The sequence below is a fragment of the Rhagoletis zephyria genome, unplaced genomic scaffold, assembly GCF_001687245.7.
Source record: "Rhagoletis zephyria isolate East Lansing unplaced genomic scaffold, Rhagoletis_zephyria_1.1 Rzeph_scaffold_02553, whole genome shotgun sequence".
NCBI lineage: Eukaryota > Metazoa > Arthropoda > Insecta > Diptera > Tephritidae > Rhagoletis > Rhagoletis zephyria.
The window spans coordinates 2,397-24,231 of record NW_016159637.1 but is presented as its reverse complement, the minus strand read 5'-3'; the positions used below and the strand labels follow the sequence as shown (position 1 = coordinate 24,231).

Here is a 21,835-nt window from a genome sequence, read left to right as displayed (position 1 = left end):
TTGATTATTAGAAAAATGCTCAAACATTTTTGGCTTGTTAAAAAATGTGTGTCTTTGAAAAGTGGATAAAAAATATGTAGCGTAAAATGTAAACAACGACTGTTGAACTATAAAAAGTGGACATAAAAAACTTAACAGTAAAAAGTGGGCACGTTTTTTACGAATTTGAAGTCAGTGGTAATTTTGTTGAAAAATTGTTGGATCTCGATTTCATACACCTACGTACGTCCGCTGTTTCCGAATGGTTACAGGTGCGTACTACCACTCCGTGGGGCCGAGGTTCGACAACTGATCAAAGCAACACCTAAAAAAAAATATATATATATATACATATAGAAAATATTTATTTTTAAACAGCGGCGACAGGCAAAGGCAAACCTCCAAGTGTATTTTCTGCCTCGAAAAAGCTTCTTATAAAATCCATTTATCGTAGGAAGGCGGCGTAAAACTGTAGATCCCTTCATTTGTGTAACAACATCAAGATGCACACCACATATGGTATGAGTAGCTTGGCAATTAGCAAAAGTATAAGCGCCAAATACAATTTTTTTAAAAAGCACTAGAGAGTCACTTTTTTCCATCAAAGTTTAGGAGTTTCGATTGTTTTCAGTGGCGTTTAAATAAAAGTTTACGAGTTTAAAGTTGGTAGCTGACGGGAACAGTGTTGCATTTAAAGTTACTACGCAGAAAATTTAAATAGCTCACTGCCCTATCGAACGACTCTCGTATCTAGATCTAGTAAATGCCGGCTGTTTAGTAACTAAACTGCATGATTCAACTGAAATAAATTCATTTATTATACACATATTGTTTTTAATATCTCTTAGAGCACCACTCAAACCAAAGCTGTAAATTGAATAATAAAAATTATATTTCTGCGAAAGAAATCTTTTCTGATAAGATACTGTCAATAATCCCGCTGTGATATTGTAGAAAATTATTAGCAATAATTCATAAACAGTTATTAGCGTATGCATGGTCATAAATTTTATGTGCATACTTTTCTCACTTTGCCCGATTGTATCAGAAATTTGAAATTCAGTCATTGAAAATTTAAAATTTTCATTCTGCTAAATTTTATTATAATTCCAAATTTGTGAATCACTTAAAGGGAGTGAGACCAAATAAAGGTGATAGTTTGCCGGGAATCCTTACATGCTTTCGAGTCTTCATTATCACCCGAAAGAAGAATCTCTGACATTTTTTTTTAAATAATTGCATTCAAATGTTGGACTGTGGCGAACCGCGAAACTCTCCGACGCTTCCCCTTATGAAGAAAAGAACAAAAAGAGCGATCATTCTGTCCCGTGAATTCCTGCACGCCTACGCTACTAATGCAAATACCCAGTAATCGTAAGGCGCAAAGCCAGTAAGATTTTTATTAATTTCCATATACAGCTGGTAGAAAATACTACCGGCATTTTTATGCGCCACACATTAGTTACACTTTGTCTGTAGCGCNCGAACCGCGAAACTCTCCGACGCTTCCCCTTATGAAGAAAAGAACAAAAATAGCGATCATTCTGTCCCGTGAATTCCTGCACGCCTACGCTACAAATGCAAATACCCAGTAATCTTAAAGCGCAAAACCAGTAAGATTTTTATTAATCTCCATATACAGCTGGTAGAAAATACTACCGGCATTTTTATGCGCCACACATTAGTTACATTTTGTCTGTAGCGTCTAGCTTTAATGAATGCATGAAAGATCACATGAAAAGTGAGAAAATCAACAACTCTTTTAGCAACAAAGATGCAATTGCAGTTGATTGATGTTAAATGGGCGTTCATTAACTATTAGTGGTCTAATGATATGGGAATTATGNTTTTAGCAACAAAGATGCAATTGCAGTTGATTGATGTTAAATGGGCGTTCGTTAACTATTAGTGGTCTAGTGATATGGGAATTATGTGGTATTATGCACTTCACGGTGCTGGTTAACAAATGGTTTGTAGTTAATTACAATAAGCTAAGACGAGGTAAGTTAGGCAATACATAATAATACGGCTAACAACGAACAAAATTTCACGGCATTTCTAATGAAGTGACCTTAACATTAACATTAGTATACAGACATACATATATGTATATATGCTTTCTGAAAGAGCTGGCAAACCAACCAGCTAAAAGCGACTAGATTATATAAAAGTAATGTGACGAGTATTTGGCGTCTTCTTAGTTATACACGTATGTATGCACATTAGGGTACATCACTCTCCATACAAAAAAAATGGTACTGTTTTCCCATCGGAATTTAACAATTTATGACATCTTAAGACGCTGTCAAAACATTTCGGAAAAATATTAAGATTTTCGTGTGCTGGACGCTTTTTGAAAATACATACCTTCATTTTCTTTTTGATTCCGTTGATAAAAATTTTAAATATTTTCATGCAGATTATTTAAGCTGGTTTTATCATATATTANTAAGACGAGGTAAGTTAGGCAATACATAATAATACGGCTAACAACGAACACAATTTCACGGCATTTCTAATGAAGTGACCTTAACATTAACATTAGTATACAGACATACATATATGTATATATGCTTTCTGAAAGAACTGGCAAACCAACCAGCTAAAAGCAACTAGATTATATAAAAGTAATGTGTACGATTATTTGGTGTCTTCTTAGTTCTACACGTATGTATGCACATTAGGATACATCACTCTCCATACAAAAAAATGGTACTGTTTTCCCATCGGAATTTAACAATTTATGACTTCTTAAGAGGCTGTCAAAACATTTCGGAAAAATATTAAGATTTTCGTGAGCTGGACGCTTTTTGAAAATACATACCTTCATTTTCTTTAAGATTCCGTTGATTAAAATTTCAAATATTTTCATGCAGATTTTTTAAGCTGGTTTTATCATATATTAAAAAAAAATTATTTTATTTATGTAAGTATAAAAAACTATATTTTTGGAGGTACTTTCAAATCCCGTAAATCTTGATATTGTTTTCTAAATATTTAGACAGTGTTTTAAGAATTAATAAATTTTGAAATTCCCGTGGAAAATCCACAAGTTTTTTTTTTTCGACGAGGCAGCCTAAAGTACATATGTACCATAGACTGCACTACCAAAAAGAGTTGCGGTTTTTCCGACGGGATCACAAAATGTTCGTTCATCCTACCTTTCTATTTCAGCCTTTGAATGAGCTTATTAGCAAAGAAATAAAAAGGGTGAGAAAATACCTTTCTAATGACACCTCACAAGTCTAAATTGGAAGAGTTTAGGTACAGTTATTCAAGTTTTTCTTATACCAATANTTTCCAATGATACCTCACAAGTCTAAATCGGAGGAGTTTAGGTTCAGTTATTCAAGTTTTTCTTATATCAATCTTTGAAAAAAGTTAAAAACCAGCATCAAAAATCTCATTGTTACGATTCCGTTCAAAATTAAAAAATTTTTTTTTTTTTTAATATTAGTATGTAAATTTTTTAACTTAAACCGTTTTGTCATTTGAGGGTATTTTTTCACAAAACATCTTTAAGAAACTATTTTTATTTATAAAAAACTCCATTTTTGGAGGTATTTTCAAATCGGTCCAGCTCGCTTAAATCTTAATATTTGTCCGAAACATTTTGGTGGACGTCTTAAAATATAATAGATTTTATAATTCTAATGAAAAACAGTAACGATTTTGTTTTTTTGTATGGGGAGTGATGCAGTCTAATGTACATACATAAGCATATTGCTATCCATTGTCTCAAATGCTTTTCAACACTTTTTATGTTGCTTCGCTTTTAGTATTTCTATTTCTATTTCTATTACCACTTCTTGATTTCTTCACTCTTTATGATTTTATAAATGTACANTGCTTTTCAACACTTTTTATGTTGCTTCGCTTTTAGTATTTCTATTTCTAGTTCCATTACCACTTCTTGATTTCTTCGCTCTTTATGATTTTATAAATGTACATACATTATGAATTTTTATCTCTATTCCTATTTTGTCGAAAAGCACGTTTTTGTTATTTCTTTATGTTATAGAACAATACGCAAAAAACTTAAGTTTACCCATGATCTAAAAGAGAATCTAAAAAAATTACACAACTCTAGTAGAGCACCCAAAAACCATATGCCAAGAATCAAATGTTCACTGAAATTATGGGAGTTCTGCTTGTTAGATACCGATCAGTTTGTATGTATGTATGTAGATCGATCTAGTACTATCTGATCGCCATTCTAATTGTCACGTAATGTGTCGAAATACACACAAAAGTTGTGTTTTGGTTTTATGATTTGCGTCTCGTTTGTCCAAACAAATGTATGTCCCCACATACATACTTACATATGTATGTACCGTGCAGAATCGCGCCAGTTCAGAACTAGCGCAGAACTAGCTCTTTAAGAGGCAGTACTGGTTCTCGATCTATCCCAACGCAATGCTTTCAACTGTCTCGTTTACATAGCTATGTAGGTCCTACGATGTGGAAATTGCCACCTCTGCAGAAATTTCGCACTAGTTCTGAACTGGGTTCATTTTCGACAGTTCTGGGACTATAAGTTTTTTATGAATAAAATGTTGATATTTTTTTAATTTTTTCGGTTCTTTTACATATTGCAGTTCATTTAATTTTTTTTCATTATTTTATTTTATTTTTATTTTATTTATTATTTTATTATTTTTATTTTATTATTTTTTTTATTTTAAATTTGATAATTATCTTCCAATTTTTAAACGCAACTCAACATTTTTAATTTATTAAATCTGAAAATCACAGCTGCCTCCACCGCGATTTGAACTCGCGACCAACGATGTTACAGTGAGAATTTTTGCATTTACTTCTCAATAGAGCGCAACTAGCACACCAATTGTTTCAACTGTCCCTTTTTGCAGCCGTTCTGAACTAACTACTTCAGAAATGGATCTGAAATGTATATGGCGGAACTAGCACTTTAACAGACTGTCTCTAAATTTTACTGCAGGGTATGAATTTGCCACGCCATGACTGAAAATGTGAGTTGAGCAGCACTCCAAATTTTAAGTAACTTTAAATTCTTTGTATCTGACGATCTATATGTACGAATACCAAAGCCTAAGTAGACAGCAAGTAATGATCTCACTTGTGCCTTGCATTATATTTTATATACGTATATGTATATAGTTTTTTGTAGGGATTTATGTATGTCGCGCATTTTCTCAGTCCTATATCATTTCATTTCATTTCATTTTATACGGACGACTGAGTATCGAGTTATCGCAAGTCTTATTCGAACGAGAAATGCTTGGGCGATTCTAGAGCTCTTGAGCACCTGCCGACCGACTATCGTAAGTGCATCGTAAGACCTCCATATAGGATGAGAGTGTAATTACTTACCAAATGAAAATAAGGAAAGAGGTACAATCACTAGGAGAGCAAATTGTGGAAAAAAGACAAACAAGTTTTGCAAAGAGTAAGACTGCATCTGTTAATAGCTTCTGAGGGAAGTTAAGGGAATGTTACATATTTTAATCGATTGTTGGAAAATATATCTTGTTTCTGCTGAAGATATCTGACCTTGTAGAGAAGTGGCGGAACCTAACTGTCTATTTTTGTTGGTGTCATTGTAACACCACGAAAATTCCCTCACAGTTTTTGGCAATGCTACTGAAGTGCCAGCATTTGGTGACGCACATATATGTATACATAAATTTGCGTCATTAGAGTTAGGTATACCCGACCATCGTTGTCTACCAAGAATAGGTTAGGTTAGGTTAAACGGGCAGCTCTGAAAAGAGTTCACTCGGAGGCCATAAAAGCCATTGTGATGCCTACTTGTATTTGTACCATCAGATCCTTTTCTAACACATTCGTCCGCTTTCTAATTTCCTGAGACACCACTATGCCCCGGGACTTGTTAAAGATTGATTATGTGTTGCTGAAGAACTTGTAGGGATCTTCGGCATTCCTTAACGCATATCGAGTTAGTCGTTGCCGACCCTAAGGTTTTGATAGCCGCCTGACTGTCAACAACGAAGGCAAGTTTAGATGGAGCTAGGCCGATCATGCTTACCAGCCTTGCCGCCATGTCAATTGCATATATCTCATCCTAAAAAACCCTGCGGTGATCCGGACTCTGATAGGACTCTCCCAGAGGTAACTTCTGAGAGAAGAGGTCCGATCAGGTTCCGATACTCATTTTGAAGCCGTCCTTGAAAATGGGTGTTTCCTCATCGCTGAGAGCAATACTAAATTCCCATTCACTTCTGTCGGGGAAATGAACATCGAAATTTCGATGACCTGATAGTCACAACCACTGTACTACAACCCCACTCATTCGAGGATTGTGGCGTGACCCTTACAAGTTGTTCGCAGCCTGTTAGACGCCCTGCGGTACATTTACCGTATAGGTCTATGGGTGGAATGTCCAGGAGTGCCTCTAGTGCCGCCTGGGGTGTTGAGCAATTCACCCCTGTTGTGTATAGGCATGCTTGTCGTTGCGCTTTTTTCAGGTTGAGTAGATGGGATTTGGTGCCAACCGCCTGCCACCATATCAGCGCGCCATATGTGAGAATAGGTCTAACTACCGCCGTATAAATCCAGTGTCCTATATGCGGTCGCAGCACCCAGTCTTTCCCAATTGTAACTTTACAGGAGTAGAGAGCACTGAGCGCCTTATTTCTCAGCACTTTAGTGTTCCTTTTCCAGGAAACTTTAGAGTCGAGAATAACTCCCAAAAACGTTGCTTCTTTTCACAATTCAGGATTTGCTCGATTGAGAGACAGAGTTCGAAATTTGTTCGATTTTGATGGCTCCAGTCCACATCTAAAAATGGCTTCCAGCGCGTATTCTTTGGGGTTTAATGCTTTCTCTATACTCTCAACAACATCGTACAGGGCTGTTTCAACCGACCTACCTTTGAGGTAGGCATTTTGGGCCTCGCTGAAGTTCTCAGTACCCCTGATCGCGTCGCATGATCTGCAGACACAGAAGCCAGTATTTCGAGGAAAAATGATGCAAGCCTAATGTGTCTAAAATCTTTTGCAGTGCTGTGCTGTGGCTCGTCTTCCCTGCTTTGAGAATGAAGAGCACTCTTACCTCCTTTCATGGCTTTGTAATATAGCTAAGGAGACTCTCCCTATATATGGTCATTAGCCACGAATTTACCGTGGCACTTGCTCGTTGTAGCTTAGCTGGAAAGATGTCCACCCGCACCTGGAGATTTGTTGGGTTGGAAGGAACTGATACGCCAAGCTACTTTAACTGCAGTGATGATTTTTTCAACTGGACTGCCTTGCCTATGGGTTCTAGGGTGTTCTGTCACAGGAGTGACTGTGTCCCCTGCGTTACCGTACCTAAGGAAGTGAACGTCCATCAGGTGTTCTAGTTCAAGTTTCAAGGCTCCCTTGTCTCACTGGGCTATGATGTTGAAAAGCTGTTAATGGCCAAGTTTATAAGCTAGAGCTCTGTATGAAGCGCAGTACTTTGGACATACATAAATCGTTTTGTTAGCGGTCAAAACTCATATGATGTACATATGTATGTATTTTATGTATGTACGTGCATGAAAAAGTACTATTGTACATTGCCCATCCCAAAGTATGACTTAATTTTTTATATACATACATATATACATATACATATTTTTTAATTTCTATTGTGCGCCTGCTTGTATTGCCAACTTTGTCTTGTCCACCATTGCCAAATTACTTTGTTGATTTGTTGTGCTTACTACATGGATACTGTTCATATGTACATACATATGTATGTATATTTAAGTATATGATTTTTTTCTTTTCCAGTTTAGTCAATTTAGCGCACTGCACTGAAGTCACCGATCAGCGTGTACTTGCAACCATTATTGCAGTGTATTGAATTACAAAATTTTGAACCACAAACTAATTGTATTTTTCAATGCATTCAAGGTTATGCTTATTCATGCCATATTGCTACTTGTATACACTAAGTGTGCGCATAAATTTATAATAATCGGTAAACAATGCAATGTACATGTATTTAACATATGTATGTATGTATGTATTTAATTGAAAGGAAGTGTTTGTATGATCACGTCCTACGCTCTTTTTTTATCCCATTTACTCAACTAGTTGACCCAATTTCATACTTTTATATATGTATATATTTTCATTGTTAAATACTCTCATACATATGTATGTACATACAAAGAAAAAAAACGATAAAGTGCAAGTATTATTTTACGCGCTAAGCGGCATTAAAAATGAAATCCTAAGGTTGTCGCGCCCGGTTTAGCGATTGATTTTGACACATTTAACGCGCGACAGTGAAAGTCAATATTGTTTTGTTATTTATTTTTTCCTGTACCGTCGACTTTGTCAACCAACTACATAACTACATACACACCTGTCTCGCCGTAATGTACAAAGGATACGAAAGAAAATTCACCAACAATTGAAAATCATTGCAAAACAACGGATGTATGTATACATATCTGTGTAAGAACATACATATTAGTATACATATACTATATACTATTCATGCATATGTATAAATTTGTAGTTGCATGTATCGGTGGCGTTAAGTCGGTCAGCAGTGCGTTGCAGTAGGAAAAAAATTGCTCCCACACGCTGTCATTCAATATACAAAATACACACGCGTGTTTGTAAACTTGTACGGATTTTAAGTTAATACATCCTATTGTGTTGCACTAAGGAAATATTATTTGTTCCTGTGGTAAAAGTTTGTAAACAAGTTCATATCCGCAGCTGGCGAAAAAGAAAACAAGACACTCTCTTCGGTGGTCAGCTGCATGGTGTACGAAAAAGGAAAGTAATTGTTAAAAATACTCGTAGCTATATAAAAATTAAAATTTATGACAAAGTAGATATAGATAATATCAAGGCACATGAAACAGGTAGTAGCATTGGAACAAAACTAATATTCACATGTATGTATTTTGTTATTGCTTCTTGTCTCTAAAGTGTCAAACAAGTATTCTGATTTTTTTTCTACATGAAAGTATGCCACGTGAAATACAAACCACAATTGGGGAAAAAAAATAAATAAAATTTGCTGCAACTTTTTTCTGGGTAAACTTGGCTGCTTCAAAAGCATCGATCCATCCTTTGCAAGGCCCAGTAATCAACGTTTGTGCTCCTGAGTTAGGCAAAAGCATGATACAAAAAAGAAGTTAGTTCCATTTAATGACATTCGTTGTTGTTGTTAACCAATTGACTTTTAATAAAATTATGACATTTCATCAAATTCATGCTACCCAAGGTACATTGAACAGGTAGTATCAGTAGAGCAGCTGATTTGATTTATTTTCAAATTATTTGGTCTCGAAAATGTCAAATATTTTTAATTTTTTCTCACAAAAATGCTGAATTGTTAAAATCCATTTGCATGTGAAACCTTTTTCCATACAAAACAAGCGATTGAATAGCAGCTTTAGGACCGTTCGCCCAACTCAGCAGCACAACCGCTGATTACTGGCCCCTGTAAAGGATGGATCAATGCTTCGAGAAGCAAACAAATTTACTAGGAAAGAAAGTTGCATCAATTTTTATTTTTTCCAATTTCAATTTTTTATTTTTTATAATTTTTTGTATTTCACATGGCACGCTTTGATTTAGAAGAAAAAATTCAGAACAGTTTTTGACACTTTCGATACCAGAAGCAACAACAAAATACACGCAAATGTTGTTTTTGCTCTACTGATACTACCTGTTTAATGTGCCTTGATGCTACCTGATCACTAGAAGAATTTTTTTTTTTAAAGCAGAAGATTTTATCAGTACATTCAAAGATGTGAAATATGATGGACTTGAAAATGGGGTTGACGACTAGGTTTCACACTTTGTACTTTAAACCATGATAAAAACATAGTAAGGTAAACCCGTTCTCTCAATTCGTCGGCCATGATTTTTTTTGAAGTTTGCCAACATTTTAAAATCATATAAAATTGAGAGTAAAAAAAAAGGGAATTGTTCGAAGTTGTTGTTTGAGATTGAAAATGAGAATGTGTGAGAATTCCTCTCAGCGGTTCTACCTTCCTATTTTTTATCATGCTTTAAACGACGATATGTTAATTGTTTAGCGGGCTGTTCCAGTCGACTTCAGGTTTTTTGCATACATTAGAATCTTTAAATTCAGAATTACCAAAACCAAAAACCAAAAAAACCAAAATATAAAAAGGTTTTATTTAGGAAGAACATTCTTTAGAATTAGATTTTTAAATCGCAAGATTGTATTCAAAATAAGAAAATGAAAAAATAACAGCATTGCGCGTGGTTTTTATTATAAAATAAAAAGAGCAATTACCATGAAGTCTTCTTTAATACTTTATATCAGAGACATAACTATTATAAGAGAAAAGAATAAAAGTTAATCAATAATGATTATATTAAGATAAATATTTTTCGAGTAATCTATAATTATTTTTCAAGGACTTATATTATAAAAGTCCTTTCATACTAAATATCAGAGAGAAAAATATTTTTAAGTCTTCAAAGACTTTTAGTTTTAGACTTATATTATAAAAGTCTTTTCATAATAATTATGAGCGCGAAAACATTTTTTAAGTCTTAAAAGACGGTACTTGTTCAGGACCAGTTCGGGGTTAAGTGGGGACCAAATCGTTACTAGTTGGCGAGTAGTTTGGGCCCAGTTGGGGCTCATAATTATTATCAAAAGACTTAAATAATAAATAAGTCTCAAAATAAAAGTCTTTGAAGACTTAAAAACAGGGACGTGAACCGGTTTTGAACCGAACCGGTTTTGAACCGGAAAACCGCTTTTTTCTATTAATCAACTGAACCATTAACCGAACCGAAATTTTCCACAAATGTTTGATCTGAACCGAAAACCGAACCACTTTCTATAAAGGTTTAAAGGTGCGTTTCAACCAATTTTCAATAGATAAATGTACCTACTTTTTTCTTTTTGATAAACATGGTAGTACGTACCGTGGCAACGTAAAGGCAACCCATCTCATTTGACAGACACTTGACCCTTAACCTTGCGCGTTGTGGCACTTGACACTTAAACTTGCGCGTTATTTTTTTGTTTTTCAAACCGTTGAACCGAACCGAAACCCCGGTTCAAAGATCAAAAAAACCGCTTCGACGAACCAATCCAAAAGTGCAAAAACGGTTCGAACCGCTGAACCGAACCGACCAATTTTTTCATCCAGTTCACGTCCCTGCTTAAAAATATTTATCTCAATGGTAATTATTACGACAAGACTTATAATATACATAAGTCTCAAAGTAAAAGTCTTTAAACTTAAAAATGTTTAACCCGTTGGTAATTATTTTGAAAAACTTCTATTATATACGTCTTAAAATAATAGTTATCGATGACTTAAACAAATTTCGCACACATAATTATTAGCAAAAGACTTTTATTATTCTTACGAAAACTTTGATGACTTTTTTAAAGCTCCATTATGAAATAATTATTCTTCTGTGTCCCTGCTTTATATTTTTAATAAAATTAGTGCGAGCTACGTATGTAAAAAAAAATACCAAGCACTGATAATGGGTTTTGATTTGAAATATTATTACATTGGTATAAATATTAATTACCTTCTTTTTTGTATCATGGGCGAACGCACCAAAAGTTGATTTTCAATCGCTTCTTTTGTATGAAAATGGTTTCACATGCAAATAAATTTTGACAATTGAGAATTTTTATAAATTAAAAACATTTGACATTTTTGAATTTTTTTCATGGCAAACTGTACATGTAATAGGCGGCATACACTGTGCGTCTAAGTCGGTTGGGATGGGTTTGTGAAAATAAATATGTGTTAGTTACACCAACATCACTCCCGTCACGACTCTGATTGATTCAACTGTGTGTAGTCGAAGGCGAGTCAACACGTACACAAATGACTCGCGAATCAGACGCACTGTGTATGTCGCCTATAAGTGCATAGCATGTCCAATTTAGATCCTTGGTTCGTGACGGACTGTTGACTTATTTAAGACATCGAAATGATTAATCTGGGCCGAAAGGAAATAAACTCTAAATTCAACTTCGGACAAAAGTGATTATAAGTATAGGATGATACAAGGTTGATGCAGATCTCAGGCAGCAATTATTTTTAATATCTTATTTAAGTCTTCCTTTTTTTGATCCAAACATTTTCACCTAAACCCACACGATAAGCCTTGGGATAAAGCAGATGAAACTGACACGGTACTTTTAAAATATAAGTAAACGGACACTGAACGGCCGCTGTAGCTACTACCACTACGTAAGACCTGAGTTTGATCCCTGATCCCAGCAACATCTAAACTAGAATTTTTTTCTAACAGCGGTCGCCTCTCGGCAGGCAATGCCAAACCTCCGAGTATGGCCATGTAGAACCTGCCCATAAAACCCATTTGCTGTTCGGAGGCGACGTAACACTATAGGCCCCTCCATTTGTATAGCAACATTAACACGCCCACCATAAATATGAGGAGAAGCTCTACCAAAAAACTTAGCAGAAATATTACATATATTATTATAGGGTCCCTGCATGGGATCTCTCGGAATTGGTTGATATTGAATTGAACAGCAAACTGTTGTCGAGGCGCAAGATTGAAGAAAGGTTCAAAAAGGCCAATAACGCGGTATTCGCATTCAAAAAAGGCGTCTTATGAGGTCCATCATCGCGCTAATAAATTGATGCTATGTATACAGCAGTAGTTAGACCTGGACTTTATAGCGCTCTGGTGTCGTGGAGAATTTTATAGCGAAGTCAGCTATTTATGCAAAGAACCTTGGGACATTGATCAATAGGCAAGAATAATTGTTCACTTAACACCCACACAAGAAGAAAGTTCTAGTGTTATTCATAAATAGATTTACTGCCAACGAAAATAAAGTATGTCAATACGCCAGCTTCACTTAAGTGCGCCTTTCTAAATATGTACATATATCTGTGTGCGTATGAAATAGTAGCTTATATCGAAAGGCTGGCTTTAGTATAATGCGGCATTCGCAGCATACGATTGCGAACGACTCACTGGCGCCGAGCCGTTGAAGAACTTTTGGCAAACAAACGTGCAGATATAGTAGTTCCGTTACTAGAAAGTCAATATTCTTATTAAGTCTCATCAAAAAATTCCTTGCCGTTTAAAGAATAAAGGGAATGCCGCATTATACTAAAGCCATCTTCCCGACATAAGCTACTATTCCATACGAACACAGATATTTTTTCCCATCATCCAGAGCCAGCCAGCCAGCCATTCGTTTGTCAGCTCAAAAAGAAATCAAAAATAATCAAATGAAATGATCAGCCAAAGATGTAACGGTTTAAATGAATGGAAGTTGTATTAGCTAAATGTCTTCTCGATTAATTTCAAAAGTGTTAATTAAGTTTTTGTGCCAATTTTCATGCAAATTATAAAACTTGTTTCCAATATTTCAACCACTCTAGAGTTTTAACAATAAACTAACAGGCTGTTACACTGTCATATGGACGAGTACTATGTATGTATGTAGTATGCCAAGATTATTGACGAAAGCATTCGCACACACGCTGCCACAGCTGACTCACCAACCAAAATTCAATGGTCAACAGAGGTGTCTCGGGAGAATCAAACGCACAAAAAAGCATGCTTTGTAACATTTTTGTAGTAAATAGTTAGGTTGTGTTGGTGGTTAGAGTCATCCAATGTTGCTTGGAACACCAACCACTAAACCAGATTGTCTACCTGGTCGAGCCCGCTGCTTTCAAGTGTTTTGCGCCGTGCCGGTCTTCTTCTTCTTATCGTCGCTTGCGCCTGCGCTGCGTGTCTGCCTTTCAGGTTGTCTCGTTGGCGTGTAAGCGAGCGAGCGTTAGCTTCGAAACGCTTGCATTGCCAAATACTGCTGGTACCATAGCGAAGTTCAAGCGCTGGGACTGATGATGATGGCAATGGTGATGATGATGACGACGACAACAATGGTGGTGGTGGTAAAAGAAAATAAAGCTAAGGAAAGCATACACGACATTCGCAGCGACAACAACAAATAAACCACATAATAACAACAACAAATGTGCTTTACGTATTTAACTGGCAGAACTAGTTACTTTTTCTAGAGCCATCGTTTTGCNTTACGTATTTAACTGGCAGAACTAGTTACTTTTTCTAGAGCCATCGTTTTTTTTTTTTTTTATTGCACGAGTACGAGTATTTCACTATATTTTTTATTGTCTTGTCTGTCGGTTTTTGTGTTCGAGAAGGAAGCTAAGGAGCGTTATTTACTGGCATATGCAGACAAAGTGGTATTTATGTGCGATATTGTGTATATGTGTTAACTTTATTATGAGCGATGTCTTCGCTGCTCTAAAAATAGGAAGTGGTAAAACTTGAACGCATTAACTGCCAACGAGTTAATTCGTATACTTAACTCAATTAGCGTAATTAATAAGTGTGCTGACGATTTTCGACGGCTCAGCAAAATTTTTTCTTCTAGCTAAAGTGAGTCTGATATTTAGTTGCGTATTAAAAATTGTTTTTTTTTCCCCCCACTAGCAACAGAAAACTTTTATTTGCTGAACTGCCAAGAGACCCGTTGCACCCTAGTTAGCACAGCTCAGGCCAGGATGATGCCATAGACTCAACACCTCTAATCAGAACATCTAGTGTAAATTTTTTGTTAAAATGGAGAAACATTTAATTGAAATAATAAAGTAAAATAAAAAAAAACTATAAAATTAATTAAAATAAAATAAGTAAAAATTAAATAACTGATAATAAATTAAAATATAAATAATACGGAAAATAATATAAAACAAAATAAAACGAGACAATATAAAAAAAATTTAAAAATTAATTAAAATAATATTTTACACACACTGCAGAAAGGTAATCAACAATAAAATAGTCATTACCGTGCATAAAGTTAGTTTCCTATATGTACATACTATAAAATGGCTATTTTTCCATTTTAGTCCAAAAGTAGGTCAGTCTAATATCTTTTTGTGTATTAACGAGTATCTTTACCACGCCCCTTTTAACGTTTACAAACAAAAATTTCATAAAAAAAACAATGTTTCCAATGTGCAATAACACACAATGTGTTTGTTAAAAATTACCTAATGAACCAACTAATAAACTTAAATGACTCTTAAGCTTTATTTCTGCTTATTTGTGCCCATTTTCAACACGGTCAATTTACTAAGCCACATACATACATGCATACATACAAAAGTACGTCTGTTTTTACTTATTTTTATTTAAAATACATTATTATAATAAACGTCAGCAGATATGGTTATCGCCAGGGAAATGCACACATTTACAACAACACGCAGATTTTATAGAAATGGGATTTTTATGCAGTTACGAGCGCTTACATACTAGAATGCCAATGAGTCACCTAACATTATGGGTGAACATATTTTTTTCTAATAATTTTATTTGTTTGTATGTGATATGTTTGGTGTTACAGTGCCTGCCACTTAAATAAGAGCCCCCTCTGATCCTTTGTACATATGTATTGGCAGATTTCCTGTCCTTTAATTATTATTCATTAATTTTTTATAAAAATATAGTATATTCTATAAAAAAAAATATGCAAATACGCTTTTCAAATTTAGTTCAACAGATTTTCCCCAAAATTTCAAACTTAAAGAAAAAGTTTGAACTTTTTTAGTGTGGAGTTTTTAAGCCCATTCAATTTTAGTAACAAGGTGCAAGTTTCAAATTTTCAAAAAACCGCGTTGTTTTTAAACAATTTTTTTTTTTGTCTAGGCGGTTGCGCGTTTTCTTCGATATGAAAAATAGGAGAACATATTTTGTATGGTTTTGTTATAGCACTGTATCATTACAAAAAAAAATAATGAATATTAAACAGACAAAAGGAAAAATGTAAATACCGAGGACAAAAAGGGGGCGCTATTCAAATGACCGGCACTGTATTTACATATTTATACAAATATGTGGAACTCAAAATTACTAAAAAAAACTATTTTTAAATATAAAAGTTATAAAGTACTATGTGTGTTAATCTTTTAATAACAAAAATCATTTTTAAGATTTAGGTCCCAGAACGGTATAGTAAAAAATTGTCGTCCAGTCTTTTCGAAAGCCTCGTGAAACTTTACTTTCACTTTAAGAAAACTTTGCGCTGGATTTTGAAATTTTGAATGCAAAATATTTTGAGAAAGCAAATTAGGTAATATTCTCTCTTAATTTCTTAGGAGTAAATGCAGAAAACTTTTTAACAGACTTTCGGATATTTTTTACCATTACTTTGGGATTTCTTTTAATCTATTTCGCATTTCTTGCGGGTTTCGAGATTTTTTTTATATTCTTTCAGATCTCAGGATAATTTTTACTTTAAGGAATAAAGCACAAAACTCGCTTAAACTTTTTCTAACAGGGTTGAAATTTTTTTCAAGATTTCTCATCATTTCCTGAAATTTTTTGGTGGATTTAGGGATACTTTCGGCTTTTTTCGCGATTTTGACTATAAAATATTTTAAAAATGTTTTGAAAAAAGCTCGGTAATTTTTTATTTTTTTATCCAGCAGACTATACAGAGTTTTTTCGATATTTTTTCAGGATTTTCTTGGGAATTTTTTCAAACGGTATGTGTTTTTCTTATTATCCCGAAATTTTTAATGCAGCAGACTATACAGAGTTTTTTCGATATTTTTTCAGGATTTTCTTGGGAATTTTTTCAAACGGTATGTGTTTTTCTTATTATCCCGAAATTTTTAATATTTCCTTAGGATTCTAGGGAATCACTCGAGGTTTTTCGAGTTTTTGTTGTTTAATTTTTAATTTTGACTTTGTTTTAAATTAAGAAATAAAAGACAGAATTCGCTTAACCCGTATCGAACAGGCTTGATATTTTTTGCGGGGTTTTTCTCGATTTTTCTGAGATCTTTTGGCAGTTTTAGGTCTGATCCTGAGAGTTTTCGAGATTATTTTAGGTGTTTAACCTTCAAACCTTTTAAAGATATTTAAACAAAATGTGGGTCGTTATTTTTATATCAGTATTCCAAAGGAAGAAAGAAAATATAAAATTCCCATAATTTTTTAAAGCAGACTTTTCGGATTTTTTTCGGAATTCTTCCAGAATTTTCTTGGGTGTTTTTTCAGACTGTTTGTAATTTTTTTCGGGGGGAATATATAAGAGACATGGTTTGCTTAATATTTTTCCAGCAAACTTTCGGACTTCTTTGTAAAATTTTCGGGGCTTTGATATTTAGATTTTTTTTAGAACATATATCGTATTTAGAATTATATTATATATTTTTCTAAAAAACGCTAGCTTTTGCTTTTTATTTCAAAGGAAAAAAATAAAATTCCTGGTAAATTTTTCGATTTTTCTTGCGGGAGTTTTCCGATTTTCGATTTCTTTGGAAACTGTTTGTGATTATTTTTGTTTTTTTTATTATTTTCTGTGGCCTTTCGAGAATTTTCCGAAACCATTTTTGCGATAGTTTAGAATTTTGACTTTTAAATGTTTTTAATAATAATAATAATAATAATAGATTGGCGCTTACACATATGTTAGTGTTTGGCCGAGCTTCTCCTCCGATTTGAGGCGTGCGCCTTGATGTTGTCACACAAAGCGGAGGGACCTACAGTTTTACGCCGACTCCGAACGGCGGTTGTATTTTTATGAGAAGCTGTTTTTCATGGCAGAAATACACTCGGAGGTTTGCCATTGCCTGCCGAGGGACGACCGCTGTTAAGAAAAAACCTTTTTTCTATATTTTTTGCAATGTTGCTTTGACCGGGGCTTGAACCCAGGCCCTGCGGAGTGGAAGCGCGCACTGCTTACCACTACACCACAGCGGCCGAAATGTTTTTAATAGTTTTAGAAAAAAAATGCAATTTCTACGCTTTATTTTTGGGACGAAATAGAAAAAAATTCGTCTAATATTTTTCGATTAATCTTTGTCTTTTAGTTTTATCGTATTTCTTTGTAATTTTTTGGGACCGCTCGAGAGTTATTGGGGTTTTTGGAATTTTCCCGGGATTTTTCAATAATTTGTGAGGATTTTTGTAAATTTTCTGGATTCAATTGCACCATTCGGGGTTCAACAAAATACAGTATGACCTCGCTCAAAGCAAACCTCGATTATTACAACACAGAAATACATTACATTGTTGACTCAGTAAACGAAACTTAACAAAAAAAAAAAAGATACTCTATTATCTCAGAAAATTTTTCAAGACCGCCCTATTTCAGAATTTGTATGAAGAACGCCCTTTCTAGGGATTTGATTGAAGAACGCCCTATCTCAGCCGCCGCGTGAGTTTTAGGGATGTCCATGGACTTCTCGATTGGATTTCAGGATTTTTGTGAATTCGAGGTAATTCTTTATTGCGGCTCCCAAATATTTTAAATTAAAAAATATCGGCCATTTTTGCTTGTATTTTTTAAGTATTCAAAGAATGAATGTGCCATATCTTATTCGAGCAGATTTTTCGGAATTTTTATTTACGAAATTTTTCTAGATTTTCTTATCCATTTTTGAATGTTTGAAATTTCTTTTTGGAATCTTCAAGATTATTTTCGAGCTTTTATGACACTGTTTGGGTTTTGTCAGATTTTTCAGGATTATTCGGAAATTTTTAGGATTTTTTCGGGTGTGTTCAGCATTTTCTGGTTTATTTCAAGTTTTTTTCGTGAACTTTCGGGACTTACTCGAGAATATTTTGGGAATTTTCAGGTTCAGGAATATTTATGTAAATCTTAAATTTTCTTTCAATGAATGCCAAAAAATTAAATTCAAATAAAAAAACAAAAATTTTCACTCAAATGTCACTTAAATTGATTTGATTGATTGACGTTACAGCATCGTTATTAAAATGAAAAAAGTCGTGACTAATATTTTATTATTTTTTTTTTATAAAATGATGTGGGGAGTTGTAATTCTGTGAAATCCATCATAAAAATCAAAAAGTGATTTCTGAATTTTTTATTAGTTATGACTTTTTGCGTTTCAACGATGATGTTTGTTCCGTTTTTTGCATTTCAGGTGACGATATGTATGTTCTTAACCCTTGTAGCAATTTTCTATACATATTTTTTTACGTTGCCTTTTAACTGCTTCATTAAACAGTTGTCTGCCCAAATACAAATATTTAATATGTTTTAACACCGGAAACAGCAGCGCTTACAACACCAACCACGGGGACTGTTTAGTTTTTTGTTTCTACTGCTTTGCATGCCATACTCGTAAAAATTGGCGAAAGCAGTAACAAGACACATTCTAAATTGACATCGAAAGAAAGTAACGGTCTACACAGTTATTAAGTTATGAATTACGCTTGAGTCGGGCTTAGAAAATAATTCTTAAAATTTTTTTATGTGACAATCACCACCACCCACATACGCCCCTACATACTCTGGCTTCTTTGGCTTATCGCGTGCTGTGCTTTAAGCCGCTGTATAATATGTATGTGTGCATATAATCTGGAATATGTATGAATGTATGCATGTATTTGTGTGCACCATGTGGGCAGCTAGTTTGTTTGTATGCAAATTTCTGTTTACCTAATTTCAACTCCAATTCGAATGACTCTGCTTAGGGGCCTTTGGTTGGATCGACGGCTCCCCTGTTGCCTTTGCCGCTTGACTGTGGAAGTTGGCCGTGGAAGTAGTAATAGTTTTTGTTGTTGTTATCACTTTTGTATTTTTCGTTTATTCGTATTGTTATTGCTGACTGGGCACAAGTGCTGACTGTGACGACGGACTTGCAACTGAGGTCGCACGCCTCGGTATGCGGGTGCAGGGAGCGGTCGATATGTTTGAATCCAAAGAAAAAAACAATTGTAACCGTCGATTTGTTCGATTCTTACTTTTTCAGTGTAGATATTTCTGTTGCTTGTTCGCATTAATGAGCCAACAATAATTTTTGTATATTTTTTTTATCGCTTAGCTGTTGATTTCTTTAGCACTGCTTCAAACGAAAAATTCCGAAAATGCAAACAAACAACTTTTAATTAAAACTGATTTTTTGTTGAATTGCTGAGTCGCGCGCGCTGTCGTTGCCAATTAAAGTTTCGTAAGAAATAAGAACAACAAAACACGCACAATAATAAATATTTACATATATATATTTTTTTTCTTAACGAAACTAGGCCTGCAACGCGCTTTTATCCCAATTTCGCGCCAGAACCTTCGCATACAATTCAATTTAATTCGAAATTGAAATTATTTTACACACAGGCATAGTAGTGTCAGAAACACACCTGTACATATGTATGTATAGGTAACAATGTATGCACGTTTGTTCCGTAGTAGCCCCGTATCACTTTCTCGTTCGTCGATCACACAAAACTCTCCTTTTAATTCCTGTTTGTCGACTTGACTCTTTAGTGCGATCACTTGCGTCTTCTTGAAATAAAGCGTTACTTTTTTTTTGCCACCAGTTTGCACTTTTGAATACTTTTTTTCTTAAACTACTTTTCTGTAGCTCCACTGGCACTGCTTTGGGGAACGAACCAACGTTTGTCTGCTGTGAAAGATGAATTGTGACTGACGGCTTGGTTGGCTGGTGGCCGTTTGGCTTGTTGGTGCGCCTCGCTGCCAACTTCTTGCCTTGCCTTGCAGAAACACATGTGCTTTGCAGTGGTGTGTGGCGTGGAGTGCGCGCGCGTATCTTCTTCCCCGTCAGCTTTCGGTGGTTTTTATTTATTGTTATCTACAAGTTTGTACAAGTATATACCTATATATATTTGCATATGTGTATGCATTTGTTGTTATTTATTGTTGATTATTGGACGTTAACTTTTGCGGATTTTTGTATTGGTGTTTGTTTTTCGGCAGTTGTTCGATAGCTTTTGTGGTGATTGAGTCGGTAAGGCAGTGCGAATGAGCGACTTGTTGCTCTTCCACTGACTCTGGGGTGAGCTGAGACGTTGCCCGTTAACAACCCTTAAGCATGAACTAATGAATGTGTCCTTAAATCTTGGATTACTCTCCAAGATCATTTACTTACCTTTGAGACATTTCAGAGAGGGTGGCTAAGTATTATGCGGAGCAAAAAAGCAAAAGACAGCTGGCCGTTTTTTTGAAGTGACGCTTTAATGCATATAACACGGTGTCGGTAACGCCGATAACGATGTCCAACCGGAGGTTAGTGTCCTAGAAGATAATTCAGGTAGGCCTTCTTAAGTGAATCCTTCAGTTAAGCACGTTAACTGCTTTATCGATCACATGTTATATGATGGGTGTCGATAACGTCGATAAAGATGTTTAACTGGGAGTTAGAATTAACTAGACATGGTGCAAACGGCCCTAAGAGGCCTACCCAAGAAGGACCGAAAAAAGTGCTTCCTTGCATGCCTTCTAGAAGGGCTTATCCATTTACAATATACGCGAATGCATAAATTTATATTCGGGATCTTCATAAAAATGACAAACTGTTGATAAACTTGATAAAATGATAAATTTATCATTTTGATAAATAAACTGTCAAACTTTGTACGGAAATCTATTTAACCAAAGTTTATCACTATCCAACGAATTTGGTGGATAAACGAATATATTTCAGCAAAATTCAAACTGACAGACTACCAGATGTTCGAGCACAATGGACGAGGTAAGAATGAAATGTAACTAGCCAGATAAATTAAATAATAATCAATATTGTGCAATTATTTACCAACGTGCGTTCATGAAAGAATGTGGATAAACTGATGCATTTAAGAAATTTATCCCTTTATCACTTTCGATAAAGACCCCTATTATTTAGCATTACAAATGAAATTCAGTAAACATTCCAAGTTTGTAATAACACATATTTGATATAAACCTGAAGCAAATACTTCAAAGATGTATTATTTTTTAAATTAAAGAAGCAACTTTAAAAGAACTCCTCCAAAAGACCTTCTGAAGTACGTCCTATAAAGACGTGGGTTGCGAAATTTGTGCCACTCCATAGAAAAAGAAAGGAGAAAGGAGTGTAGAGTGC

At 34.7% G+C, this 21,835-nt stretch overlaps 1 protein-coding gene across 3 annotated transcripts in view; it reads right to left on the bottom strand.

Moving 5' to 3' along the window:
- Myo61F (unconventional myosin 61F) overlaps positions 1-20,514 on the bottom strand; it is a 53,420-nt gene extending 32,906 nt beyond the window's left edge. For 2 of the 3 annotated variants that reach the window (XM_017621697.1, XM_017621698.1), the window contains exon 1: positions 19,414-20,514. The gene's annotated coding sequence lies outside the window, so the exon portion shown is untranslated. The remainder of the gene's footprint in view (positions 1-19,413) is intronic. The other variant, XM_017621699.1, reaches the window with a different exon arrangement.
- Positions 20,515-21,835: the final 1,321 nt, after the last annotated feature.